Here is a 27,490-nt window from a genome sequence, read left to right as displayed (position 1 = left end):
GGTGAGAAGGCCATTCACCAGATGTCCAGAGGTTCTGAGATGCCACAGAGATATGAGAAGGTGCTCAGAAGACAGCTGCTCAGCCCCACGCCCATACCTGCAGCTGCACGTCCCAGCAGATCTCACGGCAAGACGTGGGGTCAGAGGGCCCTGCCTGCTAGGTCAGATGTGAACTGGATGGATGTGGCTAGCACTAAAGAGAAACTAAATTCAACACTTCAATTAATATGTGCAACAATGTAAGTGCGCAAGACACTACCTCACTAGGGCCCCACCTGGGTTAGAAAAGGCTGCAGGAGGTCAACTAGCAAAGCACACCCTCCCTGCTGCCAGTTGGAACTGCAGAAGAGAGACTCATCTTCCTCCTGCTGTGGCAGAGGCTTGCAGTACGAGGCAGCCCAGAGGTGAGTGGGCGGGTGGCTCAAAGCCTCACGTGCTCACTGGTTCCATGAAAACGCAGGTGTGAAAATAGTCTGGGGCCCTGAGCCAGCTGGGGGCTGGAGGCAGAGTCCACGCTGTGAACCCGAGTTACTCAGCCAGTCTATGAAGTCAGGCCCATCTGAATCCTCCAGCCCCTGCATGCAGTGCAGGTAGCTGATAAAGACAGAGCTGTTTGGTCTTCCTAGTAGTAACAGATGGGAGTCCCTCCCCCTGGCCTCCTTCCCACCCAAATCCAAAGTCTTTGAAGTTAAGGCCTTGTCTTATTAAAAAAAAAAAAAAAAGATGCTATATAAATTATTAAAGCAATTTCAAACACACACATGCTCTACCCATAACCTCTTTGCCCAAATCCAGTTATCGGCATTACATCAATTTTTACTATAAGCAGTGTAATCAGTTTTTATGCACTTATCATGCAATTCTGTGTTTTACTTTTTTCATCTAAATTCATCAACATTTTCCCAAGAATCAGCATTATCTTCATATTAATGTAACAGTGACACAATACTCACTGACTCTAGGTATCATGAATTATACAGCCACATGAAACACTGAGAACATGAAACACATGAAAACTGTTTACAGTTTTGGTTTTGGTTTTTTTTTTTCTATTTTAAGCAATGTGGCTATAAATATCTTTGTTCGGTGTGCAGGAAGGTATGAGATTAAAAATAATAATAAATATCTTTGTACTTAGAGCTCTTTTCCTTTTTAGAATTAATAAATTCTTTATTCTTAAATTCTCAAGAGCAATATTAATAGATCAAAGGAAATTAACATTTTCTTACAGCTTCAAGTTCTAGTGTGTGTGTGTGTGTGTGTGTGTGTGTGTGTATTTTTTTTTTTTTTTTTTTTTGAGACAGAGTCTCGCTCTGTCACCCAGGCTGGAGTGCAATGGTGCCATCTCGGCTCACTGCAACCTCCGCCTCCCAGTTCAAGTGATTCTCCTGCCTCAGCCTCCCGAGTAGCTGGGATTACAGGCATGCACCACCATACCCAGCTAATTTTGTATTTTTAGTAGAGATGGGGTTTCTCCATGTTGGCCAGGCTGGTCTCAAACTCCTGACCTCAGATGATCCGCCCAGCTCAGCCTCCCAAAGTGCTGGGATTACAGGTGTAAGCCACCACTCCTGGCTTCTCATACATTTTAAATATATATTTGTTCTTTGTGAGTTACCCGGATTATCTATTTTCCAAAGTAGTTTTCCTAGCAACACCTCTCAATCCTACCAATCAGGGTCTACTCTTATAATGCACTTTTCCCAACTCCTCAGTGTCCCTGGTATTCGGAATACATACCCTATGACTGGTGGATGTTGGAGGTAATACAATTGACCTGCCGGGGAGGGATGAGGAAGGAGGACAGAGAGGTGTGGGTAGGAAGGTAGAGGCTGCGATGAGTAAGGAGGGGAGAGCAGGCCTTGTGGAGTCAGAAACAAAGACAGATCCCACATTCTGTCCTTCCCAAAATGAGCCCACCCCTCCCTGGACATCAACCCACTCCCTCCACCACTCAGGTTTCTCCAAGCTGATCTTCCAGGGGCCTGGAACAAACACACACATTCATGGGTTCCTAAAGGGGATTCTGGAAATACCATGTGCTTCTAGGTTCTAGAAACATACTCTGCAAACAATATAAGCCCTGTGCTCACCAGTGGTCCAACAGGCCCATGTGCATGCAGGCTCAGCCCTAAGGGTGGCTCAACTTCAAGAAAGAAAAGTCTTTAAAGAAAGAGAGGGGCCAGGCGCAGTGGCTCACGCCTATAATCTCAGCACTTTGGGAGGCTGAGGCGGGTGGATCACTTGAGGTCAGGAGTTCGAGACCAGCCTGGCCAATATGGTGAAACCCTGTCTCTACTAAAATACAAAAATTAGCTGGGCGTGGTGGCAGGCACCTGTAGTCCCAGCTACTCATGGGGCTGAAGCAGGACAATCACTTGAACCTGGGAGGCAGAGGCTGCAGTGGGCTGATATCACACCACTGCACTCCAGCCTGGGTGACAGGGTGAGACTCCATCTCAAAAAAAAAAAAAAAAAGAAAAGAAAAGAAAAGAAAAGCAAGTCCAACTAATCAGCCATGGTGAGAAAGCTGCTCCTCCACAGGTCTCTCTGAGTGGCACACAGACCTGGGATAATGACAGGAAGCCTCTGAGTGACAACTCTGGGTCCCACTATGAGGCACCATAAAGACACCACCTGCCAGGCTCCGTTCACAGGAATTTTCGAACAGGAAAGGTCCCCCTGTAGTCTAATCCCCTCATTTCATAGACAAACAGAGACTGCAATCCCTGCTATGGGGCTCCCACTGCACCCTGCAATCACTGTCAGGAGGATGCGTTCTTCCTCACAGGAACAGGAAGTGCCACGGCCTGTCCTGACTGCCTCATGACCAGGTGGGACAGGACTTTCATTTTAAAGAGCCCCAGTCTCTGCTACCATTGTCTGCAGACTTGCTTTCCCCAGCTCTGTCTCTGTGCAAAGCCAACAGACAGTGCTGAGCATGAGAAACGAAAGGGTCCTCTAAGGGCAGCTGGTATTAATATTTATCCTTCTTCAAGGAGGGCCAGTAGGAAGAGATGCTTATGCCACCTCTAAACCAGCTCCTCACCACAGACATCTCCTCAGTGTCCCCTCAAAGGCTTTTCAGGGTGAGTGGGGCCCCAATACAGGTTTTATACCCCCAAATCCTCTTCCTACTCTCACCAGGGTATTGCTGACAGGCCCAAGCAAACAGCAGAGCCACCAAGGTGGCAGCCCCACCAGCAGGCGCTAAGGGAGGCTGGGGATGTCATGCAGACAGCCAGCTCACCAAGCACACAGTCCACCAGACATAGGCCAGGTCCTGGGCTTGCCCGATGCTCCCTCACAGCCCCTCAGGTGGCCCTTCTCATTCCTGTCACAGGGCACCTACTGTGTGCCAGCCACAGGTCCAAGGTGGTGGGGAGCCAGGCACTCCTGCAACTGACCCCAGCATCCTGCAGTGGGGAGGTTCAATTGCAGAAATGCCACGGTGGCAACTCAGGAAGGCAGCATGGAGCAGGTGACTCCTGGCTGGCCCCGTGGGCATCTGCCAGGAGGAAAAGGCCAGAGAGGGCATTCCAGGTGGAAGAGACAACAATAAGCAAAGGCCAAGAGCATATAACAAGGCAAGAGAAGTGCGTCCAGGAGCAGCGAGAGGCCGGCTGGAACAAAAAGGGCCATGCTAGGGAAGGGGTAGTGGTAAGAAAAAGGCCAGAAAGGTGGGCCAGGGCTCAAACAAGGGCACATGTGCCATTCTAAGGAGTGTGGGGCTCCTTCTGCAGAACTTGGGCAGCTCTCAAAGATTACGAGGGGGTGACATGACCAAAGCTGTGTTTTAGTAAAATAATTCAGGTTCTTCAAGACTTCTTTTCCACTTTAATGCCGCTTTTAGTACAATTTCATTTCACCTGGACAAAAATGGGCAAGTTCAGTGTAAACTAGGCCAGAACCAACACTGGCCAGGAACTAGGAACGCCCCTGCTCCCTCCCTCGGGGAGCCAACCTGGCCATGCATTGCTTACCAAGCCTCAGGATCAGGAATTGCTTCCAGTCCAGAGCCCAGCTCATGACACTCCCAGCTTCCTGGGGGCAGCAGCTTCCCGTTTCCCAAGGAAGTCTTGGAACACTGGCATAAAAGAGCCAGTAAGTTCAAAACTGCATTTTTCTTTTTAAAGAAAATTAATTCCTTTGTCTAAGATTAATGGAACTGAATGACTAAGATTCCAGTCAAGGTGCCCTTGCTTCAAAGAGTTATACCCAAAAGATCTGAGGGCAAGACGGGAGCTGGAGCTCACCTTATCAGGGCAAGACGGGAGCTGGAGCTCACCTTATCTGACACCTCTTGTTTTTTCTGAACGAGGAAACTGGGCAGGATGTGACAGGTGATGCTGACAGCCCCAGGCAAACAAAGCTCTAGCTCCTTTAGCGCTCTCAGAAAGGAGACAGGGTAGAACATCTCAACCAGGGTAACATCTTCAGAACTGGAGAGATCACCTGGGCAGCTTAGACACCATGGGCCTCAATTGTTCCACAAACCAAGCCTGAAACCAGAACTCCAACTTCTAGCCTGAAAAGCAAAGTGGCACCTCGCAAACACCCTGTGGCCCCGAGAGTCTCACCCAACCTTGGGGAAGAAGCAGAATTCAAGCTGCAACTGCCTGTTGGAGAGAGCCAACCCTCGGCCTCTGTCCTCGAAAGGCAGCACTGAAGTTTTCCAAGTGGAATCAAATGTGCAGGGAGGATCCAGATGCCGGGATGATCTCCCTTTTCCACTGGAATAGTCAGATTCCAGAGAATTCCAATTACTAATGAAACACTCAGATCTTCTGGGCATATAACATTCCTAAAGCTCAGCGGAAGGCTAAGGATTCAGAAAGATGTCCAAACAGATTAAGCTCAAGATGTGGATGTTGGCCAGGCATAGTGGCACATGCCTGTCATCCCAACATTTTTGGAGGCCAAGGTGGGAGGCTGGCTTAAGCCCAGGAATTCAAGACCAGCCTGGGCAACATGGCAAAACCCCATCTCTGTTTAAATTAAAAAAAAAAAAAAAAGATGTGGATGTTTTCAGTGGCCCAAGGGGGATGCCCTGTCTCCTCTTCCCACATCCAGAACGGCCCCATCATCCCAATTTGAAGGCTAGAATGGCCTCCAAGCTCTATGGGAGACACCTGTCCACCTGGCATATGCACCCCTCCCCTGGTTTCAGGCACCTGTGGTTGTGAGTCCTGAGAGGAGGCAGAGTTCCACTCTCTGCTGGGGAGGCTGCAGCCTCCAGAGCCTTGCTCTTCAGAACCATAACATCAGCCGGGCGTGGTGGCTCATGCCTGTAATCCCTGCACTTTGGGAGGCCGAGGCGGGTGGATCATGAGGTCAGGAGTTCAAGACCAGCCTGGCCAAGATGGTGAAACCCCATCTCTACTAAAAATACAAAAATTAGCCTGGCGTGGTGGCGGGTGCCTGTAGTCCCAGCTACTCGGGAGGCTGAGGCAGAGAATAGCTTAAACCCAGGAGGCAGAGGTTGCAGTGAGCCGAGATCATGCCACTGAACTCCAGCCTGGGCAACAGAGCAAGACTGAGTCAAAAATAAAAAAAATAAAAAAAAGTTCAGAACCATAACAGCAAGAACATGACCTACGCAGGGCCAACCACACGCTCAGCCTAGGCTTTGCCTCTGGAGCGAGTGGCACAAAAAAGTGGGGAGAGTTCAGTACCCATTCTGGAACGGGTGGCAGCATCCAGGTCTGCTGGCAGCAGTGATGCCAGGTCAGCAGCATCGTCACCATGGCTTTGGTTCCAGCCACCCAACTTTCCACAAGTCCTGATCAATTTCTGAGCCTCATTCTCCAGCCTTCTCGGACATTCAGTGAGCCACCAGATAGCCTTCCAGTACATTTCTTTTCTCCTCAATTTAGCTACAGTCAGCTTCTGCTGTGGGCCGACCTGAGACCTGAGCTATGCCAGCATCTCCTTCTACCTGCACACGGGCTCCTCTGGCCCACGGCCCAGCCCTGCCTGCCCCTTTCTGCACCCCTCTCAGCCATGCTCCACTGCCCCACCACTTGCAGTCCCCAGAGCAAATGGTGTCATGTTGTGCCTCCAGGCCTTGTCTGAGCTGCTCCCTGTACCTAGAATGCCCTGACTCCCTTTGCCACCTGGTTGATGCCTACTCGTTTTTCAGCACTCAGCTCAAACAGCTTCTCCAGGACGCCTGTCATTCGTTAATTCCACAGCATTCACCAGGCACAAGTACCGTGCAAGGCACTGGGGTTGTCCTAAACCTTTCCTGACATGCCTCTCTCCCCTGGCCGTGGTAGAAGTGGCTAGTCCTCTCCTCTGAGTGCAGGAGCCCCCTGAACACCTTGACATTGATACCTGCAGCACTTAACTGCTCTTGACTTTTGTAGATGTTTGTCTCCCTCACAGACCATGAGCACCTTAAAGTGGGGATCTGAAGCTTCTTTATCTTTGTATCCCCAGTACCAAGCACAGAGCCAAGCACACAGTAGGGGCTCAATAAATGCATGAGTGAGTGAAAGCATGAAGAACCTGATAGAACGCACCTTCTAACCATGATGGGGGCCGGGCATGGTGGCTCACGCCTGTAATCCCAGCACTTTGGGAGGCTGAGGCTGATGGATCACCTGAGGTCAGGAGTTCAAGAGCAGCCTGGCCAACATAGTGAAACCCTGTTTCTACTAAAAATACAAAAATTAGCCAGGCACGGCAGCACACGCCTGTAATCCCAGCTACTCCAGAGGCTGAGGCAGGAGAACAGGAGAATCGCTTGAACCTGGGAGGCAGAGGTTGCAGTGAGCTGAGATTGCGCCACTGCACTCCAGCCTGGGCGACAGAGCAAGACTCTGTCTCGGAAAAAAAAAAAAAAAAACCATGATGGGGAAGGTCACTACTGTTGTGGTTACAGCTACTTTTCTTTTCCTCCATAACTGGAGAAGTCAGATCCTAAATGCCACATGTCAGCACAGCCTCCTTGGAGAGATGGTGGAAGAAATCTTGAGCCTTTCCACCACCTGTAGTGCAAGTGGAAGAGAGGGTCAGGGAGTGGCTATTGGCTTCTAAGTTGTTCCAGAGCATGTGCTATGGGGAGGCCACAGAGGAAGCAGACACATCTTGCTGGTCGATTCCTGGCAAGCTTCTTATAGTGGCCTGCAATGGGGAGGCTGAGGAGGGGACATGGAGGGCCAGGCCCTTAATGTAAAATGTCTGCTGCACATGGCCACTGCCCTCTCCCAGCCCCACACCAGGGCTGGGTCAACCCAAGCACAAGTTTTTCATCTGCAATCCTGGATGATATAACTGCAGGTTAAAACTTACTCCATGGATCTCCTCTCCATCGCATTCTGCCCATTTAGTCTAAGAGCCTTTCATGCTTAATCTCATATGATGATTTCCTAACTTACAGCACCCATGACCTTCTCAAGAGACACAGGACAATGGAATCTGTTCACATGTTCATTTAACTTATGCAAATTCAAATGGTCAAGCTTAGCAGAAGACAGAAAACAAAGTAAGACAGGAGGAAGGAGGAAGTTAGGGAGGCAGGAGAAAAAGGAAAACAAACAAACAAAAAAGCAGAATAGAACAAGAAGAAATAGCTGGGCATGGTTGGTGCACGCCTGTAATCCCAGCCCTTTGGGAGGCAGAGGCAGGTGGAGTACTTGAGGCTAGGAGTTCGAGACCAGCCTGGCCAACATGGTGAAACCCTGTGTCTACTAAAAATAAAAAAATTAAAAAATTAGCCAGGTGTGGTGGCGGGCGCCTGTAGTCCCAGCTACTCAGGAGGGTGAGGCAGGAGAGTCGCTTGAACCCAGGAGGCGGAGGTTGCAGTGAGCCTAGATTGCACCACTGCACTCCAGCGTGGGCGACAGAGCATGATTCCATCTCAAAAAAAAAAAAAGTGCAACTTCTTCCAGAACTAGAGGAGCAGGCTAAGGTGAATTTACACATCAAGAGCCAGTGTGTCTGTTGCCTACCTGGTGCCCTCCTAAAGGACTTTCAAGGTTAATCTTGATTATATTCTTTTTATTTTTTAATTTTTTTATTATTATTTTTTTGAGACGGAGTCTCGCTCTGTCACCCAGGCTGGAGTGCAGTGGCGCCATCTCAGCTCACTGCAAGCTCCGCCTCCCGGGTTCACACCATTCTCCTGCCTCAGCCTCCCGAGTAGCTGGGACTACAGGTGCCTGCCACCACGCCTGGCTAATTTTTTTGTATTTTTTAGTAGAGACGGGGTTTCACCATGTTAGCCAGGATGGTCTCGATCTCCCAACCTCATGATCCACCAGCCTCGGCCTCCCAAAGTGCTGGGATTACAGGCGTGAGCCACCGCGACCGGCCGATTATATTCTTACATTTCATATTACACACTGACTTTAGAATCTGAACCTCAGAAAATGCCACTCCATCAAATTATACTCTCCCACTGACAGATCCACTCTCAGTTCTTCCCCCATCCCACCCTCTTCCACTTGCTCTAGAGGTGGTGGAAAGGCTGAGGATTTCTTCCACCATCTCTCCAAGGAAGCCTTGCTGACCACATGCATTTAGAATCTGACTTCCCCAGTTACGGAGAAAAAGAAAAGTGGCCATAGCCGTAACAGTAGTGACCTTCCCCGTCATGGTTTATAAGGGACTTTTCCTTGGGTTCTTCATTCTTTCACTCACTCATGCATGGGTATGACCTATCTCAGGAGCTAGGCTTGAAGCCTCCTGGGGGTAAGGAGCACGTGGCACTCTCCTTTGCACACTCATTGTGCCACACACATGGTTGACAGCACTGCAGCTGTTCTACAAATGGCCGGTGAGGACAGCTGGCCCTGCATTAACGGGCTGTTCGAAGAGTGCCATGTCTGTGTTCCTGGGCCTTCTCCTGCCTGTATCTTGGGAACAGGGAGCATTCCTCTGTCTTCTTGGTGTTGTTCAACCCATGTTCTGCACTTAGAAAACAGTAAGTAATCTTGTTGGCCAACTGAACCTGGGTAGGAAACTTTGGGGGCTTTGATAGCAATTACGAACCATTAAGACTACAATGAGATAATATAATGGTAAAAGCTATTAAATACTCATCTCACTCTCAAAGACCTCTTCACCCCCAGTTTTTTTTTGTTGTTGTTGTTGTTGTTTAAGTTTCATCTTTTTAAATCTTTGAGTACTGCCTTAGGGAAACTGAGAAGATGGAGTCCTTGGTTTACAAATAGACCCACTGAAACTGACGATTATGATGACTAATTATCAATGCAGGATGGCCAGTGGAAATGGAGAATGGGGTTTGTGCCTGACTCTTCCATTCAACAGCTGTGGGAACTTGGAGAAGGAACTTATCCTCTCTAAGCCTCAGTTAAAATGAGAGTTAGCACAGGTTTCCTTCCAAGCTTTAAATCCTTAACCATGGGATTATCGGAGATGCTGTTACTACAGTTACTATAAAACTGGGGCTGGATGATAATAGTCTGTAAGATCCTATCCAGTTCTAAAAGTTGATTATTTTGCAAAATAGCACATCCGAAAAAATGTTGATTTATTAAATTCAGTTTATACATAATTTTTCAGAAATATGTAAATCCCAGTTTCACCCTTTTGTTTATTAAGAACTTTCAATTAAAACTGACTTCAGGCCGGCCGCGGTGGCTCATGCCTGTAATCCCAGCACTTTGGGAGGCCGAGGAGGGCAGATCACCTGAAGTGGGGAGTTCGAGACCAGCCTGACCAACATAGAGAAACACTGTCTCTACTAAAAATACAAAATTAGCCAGGTGTGGTGGCGCATGCCTGTAATCCCAGCTACTCGGGAGGCCGAGGTAGAAGAATCACTTGAACCCAGCGGGCAGAGATTATGGTGAGCCAAGATCGTGCCATTGCACTCCAGCCTGGGCAACAAGAGCGAAACTCTGTCTCAAAAAAAAAAAAAAAAAAAAAAAAGTGACTTCAGGCCAGGCACAGTGGCGCACGCCTGTAATCTCAACACTTTTTGAGGTTAGGGAGGCCAAGGCGGGTGGATCACCTGAGGTCAAGAGTTCAAGACCAGCCTGGCCAACATGGGGAAACCTTGTCTCTACTAAAAACACAAAAATTAGCCGGTGTGGTGGCAGGCGGCCATAATCCCAGCTACTCAGGAAGCTGAGGCAGGAGAATCGCTTGAACCTGGGGTGTGGAGGTTGCAGTGAGCCAAGATCACACCACTTCACTCCAGCCTGGGTGGAGTAAAAAACAGGAATCTACCAGATTCTATTTGTAAATAAAACAAAACTTTAAAAGAATCTAGCTTATACTTGCATTTTATAGTATGTGAAAGAATCTGGCTTATGAGGCAAGGTTGTAATTAACAGCATGAGGACTGGCTAAAGGCAACACAGTCCTCCTAGCCAAGTCCAATGCTAGGGTTCAGCCAGGATCTCCCCAAAACTCAGTTTTATAGTTTAGCCTGGTTTTATAAGTTCAACACCTATTTGGGCAAAACAAGCATCCAGCCAACCAAGAAGCCTCACTTTGCCCTCCTCACAGTCTATATATATATAGATAGATATATGAAGAGAGAGAGAGAATCTCTGTCACCCAAGCTGGAGTGCAGTGGCATGCAATCCTCCTACCTCAGCCTCTCAAGTAACTGGGACTACAGGCACGCGCCACCATGCCTGACTAATTTTTTGCATTTTTTTATAGAGAAGGGGTCTTGCCACATTGCCTAGGCTGGTCTTGAACTTCTAGGCTCAAGTGATCCTTCCGCCTCGGCCTCACAAAGTGCTGGGATTATTGGCGTAAGCCACCGCGCCTGGCTGTCTTCATGAGTCTTGCCTGCAAGTTGGTCCTACCTCCATCTATCAGATTGGTTCCTCAGAAGGTCAGGCCAACCCAAGTAACAAACCATCTCACCTCAGAGCCAGAGCAGAGGCGTAGGGCATCACAGGGCAGGCTGACTGGGACAAAAGGAGCCAGGGCCAAAGCTGGGAAGATACTGACAGTCAGGAAAGAGATGCTGGAAATGGAGCAAAACAATGAGGTGCAAAGCCAGGAGGAGCCTGAGAGCGACTAACAGGCAGAGGAGGCAGGCTTGGCTTAATGTTCAGAATTGAGACCAGGAACCACGGCCTTTGGTGCTTGGCTTGGGTGTCCAAGTGGACGAAATCTGATGGCCACTGCTCTTTGTATCAGCATCATAAAACATTTATTGAGACTTGCTATGAGTGGGGCACCAGGCCTGGGGATACAAAGATATATAAAACAGGGCTTCCAGTTTAGTTGAAGAATTGTAATATTTATTCACCCCTGCTGAACAGGGGATATGATCAAAGTCATGGCCCAAAAGAGAAAGTGAATATTCTTAGACCAGGACTCAAGCTTTTCCTCAGCACAGGGCCCAGGGTGATGTTGCTGGAGTCCCAGGGGCAGGCCCACAGGGTGGGACAGGGAGAAATTCTCAAGGAGGAGGACACGAACAGGACTGGAAGGGGAGCAGGACTGAGCCAAGTGGATGAGAGGAAGGAGGCATTCCAGTCCTCTGGGGAAGCATGGGAGGTAGGAATTCTTGCCACCAGTGGTTTGGACAAACACACAGAGTGGGTCACCGGGTCAGAGCCGAGGGTTAGGACGGGAGAGCAGCAAAGGTCAGACCCCTGTGGAGAAGGGCCCTAACTGCCGGCCTAGAAGTTTGATCCTTACCATGCAGACAGTGGGGAGCCATTGAAGGTTGCTGAGCAGGAAGATGACCCTTGCAAAGAGGCATTTTAAGTGAGATTACAGAGCAGGCCTTTATCCGAAGCTTATTCAAAGCCCTGTGTGTATTTCAAGTGGCACTTGAGACAGAAAGTCGTAAAGCGTTTGCCCTGTGTCATGCAGACGAGAAAAAAGAAGGTTTAAAGGGCTCACAAAGAGATGCTTCAGTGAGAACAAGAAATGAAGAGGGGCACATTTTAAAGAAGGAAACAAATCTGCAGGACAGAACTGCCAGCCGTGGTGTCTGGAAAACTGTAGCGCGTTCTTACGCGACTGGAATGCCCTCTTTAGCTGGGGGTGTTCGGCCTCCTTTTTTGGAGGTGAGTTATGATGTCAAAACACTGGGTTGTGGTATAGGAAGTGGGGCAGCTAGGAAGGGGCAGATGAATGGAAATAGCAATACTGGGCCTGGGCAGCCTCCCTTTGAAGACCACCCTCTCCAGGAGACTCCTGCATTGGCTTCTCTCAGTGGCACCTCAGGGTTTCTGCCAGAGTTGCTGGGTTCCCTAAGTACCTCCAATATTTTTTCCTCTTAGAACAATAAAACTGTTTTTAAAATCCCTTGTCAAGTTTTGAATCAGAGCTTTTTCACTGTTGTTCCTAATTGTGCATGGCAAGGCAGCAGGCAGGGCTGCTCAGAAGCCGTGAACTAGGCAGCAACTTCAAGTTATAAACCACCATTTAGGTAAGGTGAAGGAGGAAGTCAGGGTTACGATTCTGTCTCTGTGTAACAACTTCGGGGCAAGCTCCCTGAATGCAGAGGCAAAGCTGAGCAAGCCAGGGAAAGGGCATGAGTTATGCACAAAAATCTGCCAGAGGGAACTGAAGGTGCGGGGCCTGCATGTGGCTCCGCAGCTCCCTGGAGCCTGGCTTCCTTCTTTCTCTGGCCTTTACAAGAGCCCCTCCCCTCCACTCTCCCAGCCACACTCTGGAGGGCTTTGGGTCACTTTTAGTCTCTGTAAATTCTACACGAACACAAAGGACTGCAAACTCAAAGCTTTGGGGTCAGAAGGGAACGATCCCCTCTCCTGCCCCTCAAGACTAGTGCCAGGCACCAGCAGGCCTTCATTATGGCAGTCCTGGTCAGGTGATCCAGCTAAACCAGGACCTTCACAGTCAAGATCAGTAAAAACCAAATGTCTCTAGAAAAGAGGGTTGTGCAACCTGTGGTGACTCCTACCATAGTGCTGCTTTTGCTCAAACCTCATTCCCCTGTGGCAACTGTAACCATACATGCCAGACTTTCCAGAACTGTCCTTATTTTACATGTTTGTCCTCGAGTTTCTGGAAGCACACAGGTACCTGCCAGGGACTGTGCCCTAATCTTTTGGTTTGACAAACAGTCACTGTGCCCGTGACACACACCCGGCATGAGGCTGCAAAACAGCATTTTTCCTCCAGGTGAAGCTCAGATACTTGGCTGGAAAGAAGGCCAGGCATGGAAAAACTCCAGTGCACTGGAATCATCAGTACCTGCCACTCTGAGCAGAGAGGCTGCCCATGCCTGGCATAAGGTGGTACCACCTAGCCACACAGCAACCTAGCTGGGCTGAGTGCTTCCCATGAGCGTCTTCTGCCTAGGACAGGGAGTTATCAGGTTGAGATTTAGAATGTGAAAACAATGGCCCTGCACAAATCCAATACACCCTTTTTTTTTTTTTTTTTTACCGTGTTTTAAATCTCTCTATACAATTATCCCCCTGTAAGGCCCTCAACAAGAAACTGTTTGCCTTCTTTCCATACTTGCAGGCTTGGCTCCCTTCCTGCAAGGCAGCATGGCAGATGGGAGGATCCCTGTTCTGGTCTGTGCCACAGTCCCTACTAAGAAAGTGGGCCTAGGGCTCCTCTGGAGAAGGAGTCACTCCTCTGCCCCTCCCAGACCCAGACCACCAGCACAGACAAAAGTGCCAGCACTTGCACGTTTCCTCTTTGCCCAGAACACAATAAAGGAATTAGGACCCACCACCTACTAAGTTTCTGCAGCTGACACTTCCAGGCTTAAAGTCTAGCACGCCAGCTCAGTCACACATGGTCTGACGAGTCCTCTTTGCAACTCAGCCCCAACCCAGCCACCCGTGCAATTTTGCTAATTCAAACAGCTTTCCCGTTTAAAGAGGTTGATAGCCATCTCCCATCTCCTTTTCTTACTGACGTCATCCCACATTTTCTCCAGAGACAAATAAGGGTACAGTTCCTGGGATAGTTTTCAGGCTGCCTAAGACAGGAGTGTAGTGGCCTCCCGAGTCCACCCCACATCTCAGGCTTTGGACAAGTCGTCAAAAGTGAGAGAGGTAAAGAAATAAATCACCTAGCTAGGGTTAAAGGGCAAAAAGAATTTGGAGACTGCAGCTCAGACCCAGATCTATCCTGGGCATTTGCAATGCAAAGCTGCGTTTTGTTCGCCACCACCGAGGTCTTGCACAATAGCCTGTGTATAAACATCCACGCCAACAATGCCTGACTGTGCAATCACGCTGTAATTACAGGCCGGCAGGAAGCTGCTGCTAGGAACTGCACCATTCAACCTCTAGGACACCCCATCTCGAGTCTCCACGGCTCGGACGCACTTTCCTGCACACACCAACGTGTCGCCGCCGCCGCCGCTACAGTTGCAGTCTCGCCACTGGCCCGGGCCGCCAGCCCCGAGTTACTCTGCAGGGATGTCCCAAACTTCTCAGCTGTTCTTTAAAAAACCCTGCGCCACGAGGCTACCGAGGGCGGCGGGAACCACCGTCAAAGTTCCTGCAGCACATTCCTGCAGCCCTTGCAGTTTTAGGAAACAGAAAAGAACGAGATGCCACAGAGTCCGCTGGAAGCGGGTTTCTGAGTTTTATATAGAAAACACTCACATATGTACGTGGGTGTGCTGACAGTTTTTATGGCTAAATTGCGAAGTGTTAGGCCTTAGCGATCACTGTCAGGTTTGGGACATGGTTGGGGAAGGTAGAGGGGGAGTCAGGAGCGATTCATTTCAAGGGGGCTTGGGGGCAATTCCGGTTTGGTTTTCTGGAAATGCGTAGGGTTGTTTTCCCAAACTTCCGAGCTGCACTGCTCTTCGTCCCAGGAAGGCCGAGCAAATATAAGTCCGGGGAAAGTTCCTTTAACTTCCTTCCTGCGCCCTCGACAAGGGCTGCGAAGAGGAAGAGGTCATTTCCCAGGGAAGCACCCGGCGGGGGCCGAGAGCTGCGCCCAGACTGCAGGGATGGAGGCGCTGGGCGGAGGGCTGGCTGCAGACGTAGGCCCCGGAAAGCCCCTTCCCCCCACCCCACCTCAGGCCAACGGCGCCTGGAGCTGGCCCCGCTGCAGCCGTTGCTGTTTGAAGTCCCGCGGCAAAGCGGCGACAACACTGGCGCAGCTCGGCGCCCCCACCCCGGCCGCCGAGCTCCCTCCCTGCAGCACCCCCGCACCCCAGCGCCCGGCCCAACCCGGCCCGCCACATCCGCGCCCGCGCGGCCCAGCCCGAGCCCTGGAACGATTCCGAGCCCCACGCCGGCGCCCGGTGGCGGGAGGGGGCGCCGAGCCCGCGGCTCACCTGCGTGCTGGATCCCCGGGCTGCTCGGAGGGGTGCGGGGCGCAGGCGAGTGCGGCCTGCAGACTCAAACTTTGTTGCTCTCGGGACGGCGCAGTCGTCACTTCCTCGCGGAGCGGGCGGCGCGGCCCGGGCTGTGACCCAGCAGCTCGCGCGGTGGCGCGCCGGGCCCTGCAGCCGCCCGCCCCGCCCGCGCCCCCGGCTCCGCGCGCCCCTGGCCGCAGGCGCCGTCTCCCCGCTCTGCGCGCCCTCGGCTGCGGGGGAGTGGGCAGCCCTGCGCTGCCGGCCGCCTAGCCTGCACACCCCCTCCGGGAGGGAAGGCTCGCTCCAGCCGCGTCGTTTCTGCGCCGAAGTGCGATCCGGGGCCCCGCGCTGGAGTCGCCTGCTCTCAGGCTGGTCTGGAAGGTGGTGATGGGGTTCAGGGTCCCCGGAAAGCTGGGGTTCCAGGGCAAACACCAGTACACAAACAAAGCCGTGGGGGAGGGGAAATAAAAAGTTTTTCCGTTTGGTGTTGGGGCTAAAAAGGTCATGTCAGAAAGCAGTGTGCTCTGTGTGTTCTTAATGCCTAAAGTGGGCCTTAAAACAAGGGTCCCTGTCCCCACGTTCTCTCTGAAAGTCTGCATGATGTCCCTTGTCATTTCTAGGGTTATAAGTGAGCAAGACGTTTACCACGTATCACACTTCTGGGGGCTATTTCAGCGCCCAAGCTGGGGCTGCAGAATGGTTTCTGTTCTAATCCTCCCCCGCGATTTCCACCTCTTCCTTTACACTCAACTCACAGAGAATGGAGTCTGATGCATTCTGTGTTTCATCACCGGTCAAAAGTGACTTTGAGGGTAGGGTGGAGGCCTGAGAAGGGCAGCTTCAGGCAATAGTAATCCTGAAATTTATCATTGCTCAAAATAAATGTGCTCACCTTATTAAAAAGTACAACGGAAAGCCACCTTTAGGATAAGTAGCAACCAAGTCGTTAAACAGCAGTCTTCAAGGAAGAACTCCTGATCTCATAAGGCTAGAGAAAAAAACGGGGTTAGCCTTTGCTGGTGAAAAAAAAAAATGACATTCGAAACTGCAGTGAAGGGCTTTCATGACAGAAACATTAGCTTCATTGTAGCTTGTCGTGGAAAACAGGGACCTTTTAATAGGTGGTTCAAAAGCATCAGTTAGGGCTCAACAATTTTCCTTTTTTCCCCAAATACTGCTCCTCCTAGCACATTGGCCAGATAAAACCTCCCCCCTTTCAATGCTTCATCTCTTTATGAAAACACAGGAAACCATAAACTTGAGTGAAGGCTTTGTTCAGAAAGGTGGATGTAAGACTGATGGAAAATGACATTTGGGAAATGATCCCCAGGTCTGTGTTAATCCCTCATGGAAAGCCACAGACTCACCCAAAGATAGGCAGTATGAAGATCGAAGCTCTCCTAGCAACATGAAATCCTCCACGTTGCAGCTGCTACGCCCTAGTTCTGATTTTTACTAAGAAATTAATGGCACATTATAAATACAAAATGTGCAATGCAAGAAAAATAATACTGCTTTGAGAAATAAGTGCATCATTAGACTCAATAATTAAACTTCCCTGAAATTCTTCTTACATCACACTATTGTGGGGAGATGGTGAAGGGATTGCCCATTTCAATTTTGGAATAAATAGAAGTAATTCCTTAGTGCATTCTGCTTAAGGCAACCAATGAGAGAATATGTTAGCCAGGCTTCTAAAGGCAATCATGTGATACTCCATATTTGCTAAAACAAGAGCTGAATATTTTTTTTGTTCCGTATGCAATTCCAAATTTTCAGTCACAATTTCATGAATATTCAGTATTTCTGCATGCCCAGGAGTAATTAGCAGACAGTGTAAATGTGTGAAGGCCTGACACTTACACATACATTGCTTTTTTTCTCTATATAGGGTGGCAGTTGCTGGAGTACCAGGGCACCAAGTGGAGGATGTGGCAGACAGCCTCTAAGATGCGCCCGCTGCCAGTGATCTCTGCCTCCAGGTATTCATACCCTTGTATAATCCTCTCTCCTTAAGTGTAGGCTGAATCCATTGACTGAGTTCTGACAAATAGAATATGGCCAGTGATATGATGTTCCTTTTGAGACTAGGTTATAAAAAAAAACTGCAGCTTCCATACTGGGTCCTTTGTATGCCTTTCACTCTATCGGAACACTCACTTTTGGGGAAGCCAACTGCCACGTCCTAAGGCAGCCTGGTAGAAAGGGAGCTAGGCCTGCCAATCACCATTTGAGGGAGCTTGGAAAGGGATGCCTCTCCTTCCCCCCATATTAATCAAGACTTCAGATAAGACCTTCAACCCCAGCCAGCAGCTGAAGGGCCTCCCTTGGGCCCTTCAGGCAGAGGCACCCAGCTAAGCTGCCTGGATTCCTGACCCACAGAAACTATAAGATAATAAATGTTGTCTTAAGCTGCTGTGTTTTGAGGAATTCATTATATGGCCACAAATAACACAGAGACCAATAGAGAATCCTTGGGGACCCAGTGACAACCCTGCATGGCCTTCCTGATAGAACATGGAAAGGAAAGCAGGGGCCAGAGCCAGATCTAAGCCTAAGACACAAACCCCAAGAACAGAAGCCCCAGCTCTCAGTCCTTTTGCAGAGCAAGGGTCATTCTTGAATTTAAACTAGGTCAGGGGGTGTGGACTCCTGCTTGGTCCCAGGCAGCCCTGGTATTGGGTGTCACCTACCTGACAGCACATGCAGATGTCTTTGTGTCACCAGAATTGACATCTGTCCAGGCATCCTCTTCCTCCCCCTCCAGGCATTTACCCTGATCCCTGAGGGCTTGGCCCAAACAGTGGCTGTGGAGTCAGGGCTTCATCCTAGAAGGAGAGTTGGCAAGAAGGGCCTTCAACCCTGGCAGCCAGAAGGGGTAGGCGATTTTGGTTGGGGTGGAGGGTCAAAAAACTAGGAAGAAAGGCTTGTGGTCCTGCTGTTGAAGAGCAAGTCGTGGACTATCTCTGATAAGGATCACCTCCACACTGCTGCCAGGGCGAGGGAGAACATTCTGTCCACGTGATGGTGTCTTTCTCTCAGCATCATTTCCTCTCTGGCTGGAACAAATTATTTACTTTTAAAATATAAAACAAAGTTTCAGGAAGCAAGAGAGATGTCATACTCCATCCCTGACCAGGGCAGGCATCTACTTGTGATTGCCCCCACGGCTCCCTCCCTTCAGTCAATCCAGTACAAGCCAGCAATTGTAGAAGCTGTTTCTGTTTTCCCTCCAGAGACACTAGGCTCTGATTTTTCTCATGTGCAGTGGCCGCAGCTGCTGTGTTGCCATGCCGTCATCCGGTTGCTATGACTTGTGAGGTTGTGGATGTGCCAGAACGTGAATCTATTAATTTAACAGGAACTAGGCTCAGCACATATATTCCTTGTTAGGTCATTTGCTTTGCTACCTAAACCACATCCAATGTGTTCGGCAATGGGCATGTTTCCTACAGTCTGGCTTTGCAAGAATGCCAAATGCCCCAAATTTTGAGTCTGCACAGTCAGTTTTATATAATTAAATTACTGTGGAGGACAGAAAGGCATTCTAGCATGGGGATGCAAACACATCGTTTCAGGGAAAAAAACCAAGGAGGGGGAAATGGTTAAAGTCGCTGGTCCTAATTCTTTATGCATTTAGGTCCTCTCTGCAGGAGGTGTATATATTCCTCCCTGAGCCCAGGTTGCTCACCGCCAAGGTCTGAGCTCTCCAGCACCACACTAGGCGTCGTGTGCCACCATAGAGGGAAGCACCATACTTTTCTGTTGTGTTGAGCACACAGACAGGCATTGTCTTTATTTTTTTTTATTTATTTTTTTTTGAGACGGAGTCTCACTCTGTCGCCCAGCCTGGAGTGCAATGGCATGATCTCAGCTCACTGGAACCTCTGCCTCCTGAGTTCAAGCAATTCTCCTTCCTCAGCCTCCCAAGTAACTGGGATTGCAGGTGCCCGCCACTATGCCCAGCTAATTTTTGTATTTTTAATAGAGACGGGGTTTCACCATGTTGGTCAGGCCAGTCTTGAACCCCTGACCTCAGGTGATCTGCCAACCTCAGCCTCCCAAAGTGCTGGGATTACGGGCGTGAGCCACCGTGCCCGGCCCAGACAGGCATTTTCCACTCACTCCTTCAGTTAACACTCAGTGGGTGTCTATTACTGTGTATGCTAGGGATGCAGAGATGAAAAGGACAAAGTCCCTAGTGGGAGAGAATTACATAAATTGCAATGCAGTATGAGAAGTATTCGAGTTGAGCTTTGCAGAGAGCGTGTCTGGAATTGTGGGTTCTTGGTCTCACTGACTTCAAGAATGAAGGCACAGACCCTCGAGGTGAGTGTTACAGCTCTTAAGGTGGCGCGTCTGGAGTTGTTCGTTCCTTCTGATGTTCGTATGCGTTCGGCGTTTCTTCCTTCTGGTGGGTTCGTGGTCTCGCTGGCTCAGGAGTGAAGCTGCAGACCTTTGCGGTGAGTGTTACAGCTCATAAAAGCAGTGTGGACCGAAAGAGTGAGCAGTAGCAAAACTTATTGCAAAGAGCTAAAGAACAAAGCTTCCACAGCGTGGAAGGGGACCCAAGCGAATTGCCACTGCTGGCTCCAGCAGCCTGCTTTTATTCTCTTATCTGGCCCCACCCACATCCTGCTGATTGGTAGAGCCCAGTGGTCTGTTTTGACAGGGCGCTGATTGGTGCGTTTACAATCCCTGAGCTAGACATAAAGGTTCTCCACGTCCCCATCAGATCAGTTAGATACAGAGTATCCACACAAAGGTTCTCTAAGGCCCCACCAGAGCAGCTAGATACAGAGTGTCGATGGGTGCACTCACAAACCCTGAGCTAGACACAGGGTGCTGATTGGTGTGTTTACAAACCTTGAGCTAGATAACAGAGTGCCGATTGGTGTATTTACAATCCCTGAGCTAGACATAAAGGTTCTCCACATCTCCACCAGACTCAGGAGCCTAGCTGGCTTCACCCAGTGGATCCTGCACCAAGGCTGCAGGTTGAGCTGCCTGCCAGTCCCGCGCCGTGCACTCGCACTCCTCAGCTCTTGGGTGGTCGATGGGACTGGGCACCGTGGAGCAGCGGGCACACTTGTCTGGGAGGCTCGGGCTGCACAGGAGCCCATGGAGGCGGGGGAAGGCTCAGGCATAGTGGGCTGCAGGTCCCGAGCCCTGCCCCGCCAGAAGGCAGCTAAGGCCTGGTGAGAAATCGAGCGCAGCGCCGGTGGGCTGACACTTCTGGGGGACCCAGTACACCCTCCGCAGCTGCTGGCCCGTGTGCTAAGTCTCTCATTGCCCGGGGCCGGCAAGGCCGGCCAGCTGCTCTGAGTGCGGGGCCCGCCAAGCCCACACCCACCCGGAACTCCAGCTGGCCCGCAAGCGCCTCACGCAGCCCCGGTTCCGCTCGCACCTCTCCCTCCACACCTCCCAGCAAGCTGAGGGAGCCGGCTCACACCTTGGCCAGCCCAGAAAGGGGCTCCCACAGTGCAGCGGTGGGCTGAAGGGCTCCTCAAGTGCCGCCAAAGTGGGAGCCCAAGCAGAGGAGGCGCGGAGAGCAAGCGAGGGCTGTGAGGACTGCCAGCATGCTGTCACCTCTCAAGAGCACTATGAGATCTCAGAGAAGGGGGAAAGTAAGTCTGAGGAGAGGGGTTATGGGTCACCACCAGGGTGTTTCTTTTTACAAAAAGAGAATATATTAAAAATTAACTGGATATATTTCATTAAGTAATAATAAGTATTGTTTTGTGTAGCATTTGTTTCAGTTATGTACTATATATGTACATTCGTGCAGTGTCAGAATGTAAAACAAATTTCCTACATTCAGACAAAGAACTGTGAAAGTTCTGGGTTTAGAGAATGATAAATAAGGTCAGGTGCGGTGGCTCATGCCTGTAATCCCAGCACTTTGGGAGGCCGAGGCGGGTGGATCACCTGAGGTCAGGAGTTGGAGACCAGCCTGGCCAACATGGTGAAACCCTGTCTCTACTAAAAATACAAAAATTAGCTGGCCGTATTGGCAGCTGCCTATAATCCCAGCTGTTCAGGAGGCTGAGGCAGGAGAATTGCTTGAACCGGAGAGGCAGAGGTTTCAGTGAGCTGAGATCACTCCATTGCACTCCAGCCTGGGTGACGAGCAAGACTCCATCCCAAGGAAAAAAAAAAAAGAGAGAGAGAGAGAGATAAAGTGGTAAATAACTACCACACACTGAACGCCTTTGATAGGCCAGGCATCAGGGTGTTGGTGTCCCACTATATAGCTGAAGAGGTTAGCTATAACTTAAGAGATTTTCCAAATCCTTCCAGATTCTCCCTCCTTAGTAAAGCAAAGGCCATGCCTGAATGACTAGCTCCTGGAGTCTTCTCTTAGCAGAGCAGAGGCTGTTTCCACCAGAACAGCAGGCCAACTCTAATGTAGAGACAGAGAAAGCCCTAAGATAGTTAGAGAGAACCTAAGATAGAGAAAGCCCCACTCTCTTTCTGGCCTGCTGGGGGGTGGGAAGGGTAAGGAGAGAGAAGAGAGTCAGAAGGGTCTCATGCTTGTTCCTTTTCTCCAGGTCTTGGATGGGGTCTGGACAGTTGCACTACCTAATGAGTGGTACTCCGTACACAGAGGGATCTCTCACCCAGCTCCCCACTAGGGACTCTGGGAGGAACTTGTATCCAAAGCTGTTTTATGCCCAACCGGGGCAGCCATGCCAAAGTGAACCTGGCAGTGAAAAAACCTGAGTAGGTACAGAGAAGCTCTGAGGCTGAGCTCTCCTGATTCCCCCTGATTCTTGCATGGCATGGATATCATATTGGGAGCCAGCAGCCTGCTGTGTGTGGGACGGCCCTGATGGGGCAAGGTGACCCTACAGCAAGCTCGGAGGAGGTCAGGGGTCTGTACCACTGAGAACAGAGGGAGAAATGAGCATGAGCATCAAGTTGCAAGGGGGAGGAACCACTGTTGGAGGGAGAGGGTCAGCTTTTTTAAAGAATGGACCGCAAGTTTGCCTACCAGAGCAGCGAGGCCTGAAGAGTAAGCAGAAACCAAGAGGACAAGGCAGCTTGGTAATGGGGGCATAGGAACAAGGATTCAGAATGGCCCACAGGCTGCCTGGCTGCAAGGCCCATCTCTGCCACATACTATCTGTGTGACCTGGGACAGGTTACTCATCTTTTTATGCCTCAGTTTCCTTATCTGTAAAACAAGGATGATGATAACAGTTGTACATATATGATAAGGTTGTTATGATAATTAAATTAGTTTGTAAAGTTCTTACATATAAGCATTCTGTAAGCATCAGTTAAACAAGTAAATCATTCACCAGACAATAGGATTCTACATGGATAGCAACATCACATGTCTCCCACACCCTCAAATCGGACTGTCAGTTAAAAATTCCCACAACCAGCTGGGCGCGGTGGCTCATGCCAGCACTTTGGGAGGCTGAGGCAGGCGAATCACAAGGTCAGGAGTTTGAGACCTGGCCAACATGGTGAAACCCTGTCTCTACTAAAAATACAAAAAATTAGCTGGGCATAGTGGTGGGCGCCTGTAATCCCAGCTACTCGGGAGACTGAGGCAGTAGAATCGCTTGAACCTGAGAGACGGAGGTTGCAGTGAGCCAAAATTGTGCCACTGCACCCCAGCCTGGGTGACAGAGCAAGACTCCATCTCAAAAAAAAAAAAGAAAAAAGAAAAGAAAAAAATTCTCCCAACCATCATCAGCTCAGCTCATGGGGAGGACTGGATCAGTTATAGACTACACATTTAAGATGTGATCTACATTATGGCCAGGCGCAGTGGCTCATGCCTGTAATCTCAGCACTTTGGGAGGCTGAGGTGGGTGGATCACCTGAGGTCAGGAGTTGGAGACCAGCCTGACCAACATGGAGAAACCCCATCTCTATTAAAAATACAAAAAATTAGCTGGGTGTGGTGGTGCATACCTGTAATCCCAGCTACTTGGGAGGCTAAGGCAGGAGAAATCACTTGAACCTGGGAGGCAGAGGTTGCAGTGAGCCGAGATCATGCCATTGCACTCCAGCCTGGGCAACAAGAGTGAAACTCCATCTCAAAAAAATACATATAATCTAAATTAAAAGGCTTGACCGTCCCCAAACACAGTCCAGCTTGGAAGACAGACACAGCAAGTCTTTACATTTACTTACCTCAGATTGTCCAAAAGTAATTCAGAAGGGAACTGCAGTAGGCAGAATAAAGATCTTCCCCCAAATGTTCATATCCTAATGAATATGTTAGGTTTCATGACAAAAGGGAAATTAAGGTTGCAGATGCAATTAAGATTTGCTAATTAGCTGACCTTAAAATAAAGCAGTTATTCAACCAGACTTCCCTTCCCCAAAAAATAAATGCATAAAAAATAAAGCGATTATCTTGGATTATCGAAGTAGGTTCATCGTAATCACAAGCGTCCTTAAAAGTGGAACCTAGAGGCAGGAGAGGAGTCAGTGTCAGAGGGAGATGTGTTATGGAAGAATGGATGGTTGAAGACAAATAGCATTGCTGGCTTTGAAGATGGAGAAAAGGGGTCATGACCCAAGAAATGCAGAGTTTCTGGAAGCCAGAAAAGGCAAGGAAACAAATTCTCCGGAGCCGCAGAAAGGAACACGATCTAGGCAGCACCTTAATTTTAGCCTGGTAAACCTGCATTGGATTTTTGACCTACAGAACTGTAAGGTAAAAAGTCTGTGTTGTTTTAAGCTGCCAAGTTGGTGGTAATTTGTTACAGTAGCCATATAAAACTGGTAATTTGTTACAGTAGCCATAGAAAACTAATGCAGGCATGTCTTCTAAATGTGGTGTTCTCTGTGAAGTGTTTATGCCAGGTATTAGAAGCCCTGGTTTTCATATAAGAGCCTGAGCAGAAAGTCAAATTAGGTGGGCCAAGCAATGTCCCAGGATGCTGGGTCACCAGAAGGTTTCCAAAGTAACAAGCCACTAGAAAGTCAATGGCTTGAGTCCCAAACTCTGAGACAGTATCCTTTTTTTTTTTTTGAGACAGAGTCTCACTTTGTCACCCAGGCTGAAGTGCAGTGATGCAATCTTGGCTTACTGCAACCTCTGCCTCCTGGGTTCAAGTGCTTCTCCTGCCTCAGCTAATTTTTTTAGTTTTTTTTTTTTTTTTTAGTAGAGACGGGGTTTCATAATGTTGGCCAGGCTGCTCTTGAACTGACCTTGAGTGATCTGCCTGCCTTGGCCTCCCAAAGCGCTGGGATTACAGGCGTGAGCCACCGCGCCTGGCCCTGAGACAGTATCTTGAAAGTACAATCTGATTGCGGGCCCCAGCTTAGGGATGAACTCTAATTCACACATTCTTTCTTGAAGCTTCTTCTCAGACTTGTTAGCCTCGCAGGCCACAATGTGGAGGCCAAGTGTAGAAATAGTTAACAAAAGTAAAGCGGAGTCAGCTGTCCAAAGCTGCTGTGGAAATTCCATGCATTCGACGACCGCAGGAGCCCAGCAAGCCTGTACAACCACCCAGAGTTTGTAAATCAGTCTTTCACAATGGATAGAAAAACACAAACCCAAGCATCAAGGCAACCTACATGACATTTCTGGGACCCAGGTTGGCCAGCTGTGCTGGATCCCAGTTCTTTCACCCCACAGAGGGTGCTTTTTCCTGTCTGAGATAGGTGAATATTTATTGGCAGGCACAGCTCAAAGGTTAGAGCCCACCGCACAGTGGGGAGGAAGTATTTTCACAGTTCTCTGCCAGTAATAAATGTTGGTCCTTGGACATCAGTCATAGCATAATGTGGGAGGTGTCATTTGGGTTCATAGGCCAAGAGGTTGCTGGGCATTCATGAGATTACTTTAGGGCCCACAGCTTCTTTTAGGAAGAAGGAAGTCTTCCTCTTCTGTGTGTGGTAATATCTGGGGATTACAGCAACCAGGTGTGTGGCAGTATGTAGAGTCCATAAGGGGCTGCAGATCTTCAGGGATCTTCATGAACTAAAATTCTTCACGATAGCACCAAGGAACAGAGCATAAAAGCAGTAGTTTATGGATTGCTTGGACAGGGCAAAAGACTCCATGATCCCTCTAATTTATCCCCTTTTACTTCCCAATTCCAAATAGAGTTCTCCAGGAGGCAATGAGCTAGAAGGACCTCTTTGGATAGCCAGTTCTATATTTTATATTTATATTTATATTTATATTTATATCTAGAGCAGCCCACCACATCTGCAGGAACATCTGTGGTTCCCATATCACTCTTTTAGAATCACCAGCTAAAGATATCCCACTCGAATGGCCTTTGCCCTGTACCATTGTGCTTGGCCTTGTTTTACTGACATAATTTTTGCCCTTTGCCCCCAGTTGGAGGGTGTGGCCACTGACTCACCTGCCAGGAACTCATTGCCCGAGTCCAGTCAACAGGTTAACTCCCATCTGAGTTGGTTGCAAAGAGCCTGAGGACCCATGGAATGCCACAGAATTCCTCTGTGGACCACATCCCAGGTCCTGGTATGGTTCCAGCGGTATCTACGAGCTCCTGTCCTCAGTTGCTTTGGCCTTTCTTTAGCCTAGGAATTTATTCTTCTCCAGGCAGAGGAATAAAACGAACAGCCATTATGCCTGACAGCCAGACGCCTGGCTGGATTCAAGGTCTTGGTTATAGACACAAAATATCTGCCTCAGATGTGGACCCCACACAACAAATAACATCTTACTTCATGGCCCATGTAGTCCTCATTTCAGATGAGAGACTAGACCAAGTCAGGAATCTTGGTGACTGCATCATGGTGACTGTTAGATCTTACCACATTTATTTTAGGTATTGATAAACATGATGCAAGAGATGAGTGAACATTCCAAAACCAACTGCAGTGTGGCCACCCTGGGTTCTCCCAGCATGCATTATTTTCAGGAAGCAGATAATATTTGGAAGGTTATATTCTTTCTCCCAATTGTGAATTTATGGAGCTTCTAGGGTTTTCTAATAGCTATGCGAAGGAATGATTTGAATTGTCTAAACCCAGTCAAGGCTGTGAATTGAGAGCTGTTATCATCAAAAAATAAGACGTGCCAAAATCCACAAGCAAGCCTCCAAATGCTCTTTCCATAACTGAAACCAATAAGAATCAATATAGAACAGAAAGCACTAGTGGACTTGGGCTTCTGGTTCTCCATCTTCCTCACCCTGTGCCTTCCAGTATGGCAGAGAACCGTGAGCTCACTTTCCATAGACTGCACGTACGTAACGCTTGTTGGAAGACAATTCTCCGTGGGTCTCTCCCATGTCTGCTTGCCTTGCAAGCAGAGTCACTGCCCTTTGTTTCAGACCAACTTTTTAACAGAGCTGCTTTCCCAGAGCAAAGTAAAGCATGCTTACTGTCCATTAGCTAAGATTCTGAGCAGGGTGCTTCAGCTCACACCTAGGCAGAGGGGGGAGGATTACTTGAGCCTAGGAGTTCGAGGTTGCAGTGAGCTATGATTGCCTGGGCAATAGAGCAATATGCTGACTCAAAAAAAAAAAAAAAAAGATTCTGGTTCCCCAAGCTCAAAGCTGTACTCTCTTGTGATATGCTTTGCTGTGTGTACAGATGTCACCTGGCCCCCTTTGCATTGTCTTTGGCAACTGGGACTCAGGAAATGAGCACCAGAAAATGTCAGTATTTTTGCTATTGCTATTGCTAGGAGCAAATAAGACCTTTTGTTTCAGACACACCTAGAAGTCTTGTGTCTTCTGCCAGCATCCATGAAGCTGCGGCAGGCTCACTTGTTAGCTTGCAAGTAGGATAAAATCTTAAACCCTCCACAGTTCTTGACAAGCTCTCATTTCTTTCTCATATAACACACTCCTTCAATCCACCAACGAATTCCCCTCACTCCTGTGATCCTTAAAGCCACCTAGGCAGTTTAGGTCAAGGGGAAACTACTCATGTAGAAGTGAGAACAGACCAAATTAAAGAGCAAGACTGAAGCTAAACCAGGACCTGGTGACAGGGCCGAGATATCCGGAAGTTTGGTTTAAGGCTGAGACCAGGGAAAGATCACTGTAATTCTGAGCTGTTTATAGCTATATTGTTGGTTGTATGTTCCAGCCAATTGACTGACAGGCAATTCTAAACATGCTTAAGAGAACAAACTTACTGGTTTTCTCATCTGTAAAATGAAATGAGTTAGATTAGATTGTTTCTGATGTGCCTTCTGCTGTAAAATTTGTGCTTTATAAATCTGTAACAGGGCTGCCTAGCATACACATTAGGCACTTGACCTAATTTAAAATAATGATTGCAAAG

At 49.0% G+C, this 27,490-nt stretch overlaps 3 protein-coding genes across 5 annotated transcripts in view; 1 reads left to right on the top strand and 2 right to left on the bottom strand.

Moving 5' to 3' along the window:
• The window catches only part of MIDEAS (mitotic deacetylase associated SANT domain protein), a 64,956-nt gene extending 49,569 nt beyond the window's left edge, over positions 1 to 15,387 (bottom strand). Inside the window, exon 1 of one of the 2 annotated variants that reach the window (XM_055288816.2) lies at positions 15,224 to 15,387. The gene's annotated coding sequence lies outside the window, so the exon portion shown is untranslated. The remainder of the gene's footprint in view (positions 1 to 15,223) is intronic. The other variant, XM_055288813.2, reaches the window with a different exon arrangement.
• Positions 1 to 27,490, bottom strand: part of HEATR4 (HEAT repeat containing 4) — a 357,461-nt gene that overhangs the window by 299,966 nt on the left and 30,005 nt on the right. The window lies entirely within an intron of this gene.
• Positions 15,347 to 27,490, top strand: part of PTGR2 (prostaglandin reductase 2) — a 101,973-nt gene continuing 89,829 nt past the window's right edge. Inside the window, exons 1-2 of one of the 2 annotated variants that reach the window (XM_063644323.1) lie at positions 15,347 to 15,625; positions 17,136 to 17,226. The gene's annotated coding sequence lies outside the window, so the exon portion shown is untranslated. The remainder of the gene's footprint in view (positions 15,626 to 17,135; positions 17,227 to 27,490) is intronic. The other variant, XM_063644320.1, reaches the window with a different exon arrangement.

Source organism: Symphalangus syndactylus, chromosome 8 (genome assembly GCF_028878055.3).
Source record: "Symphalangus syndactylus isolate Jambi chromosome 8, NHGRI_mSymSyn1-v2.1_pri, whole genome shotgun sequence".
Taxonomy (NCBI): Eukaryota; Metazoa; Chordata; class Mammalia; order Primates; family Hylobatidae; genus Symphalangus; species Symphalangus syndactylus.
The sequence above is the reverse complement of the archived record's forward strand: the minus strand, read 5'-3'. Positions and strand labels throughout refer to the sequence as shown.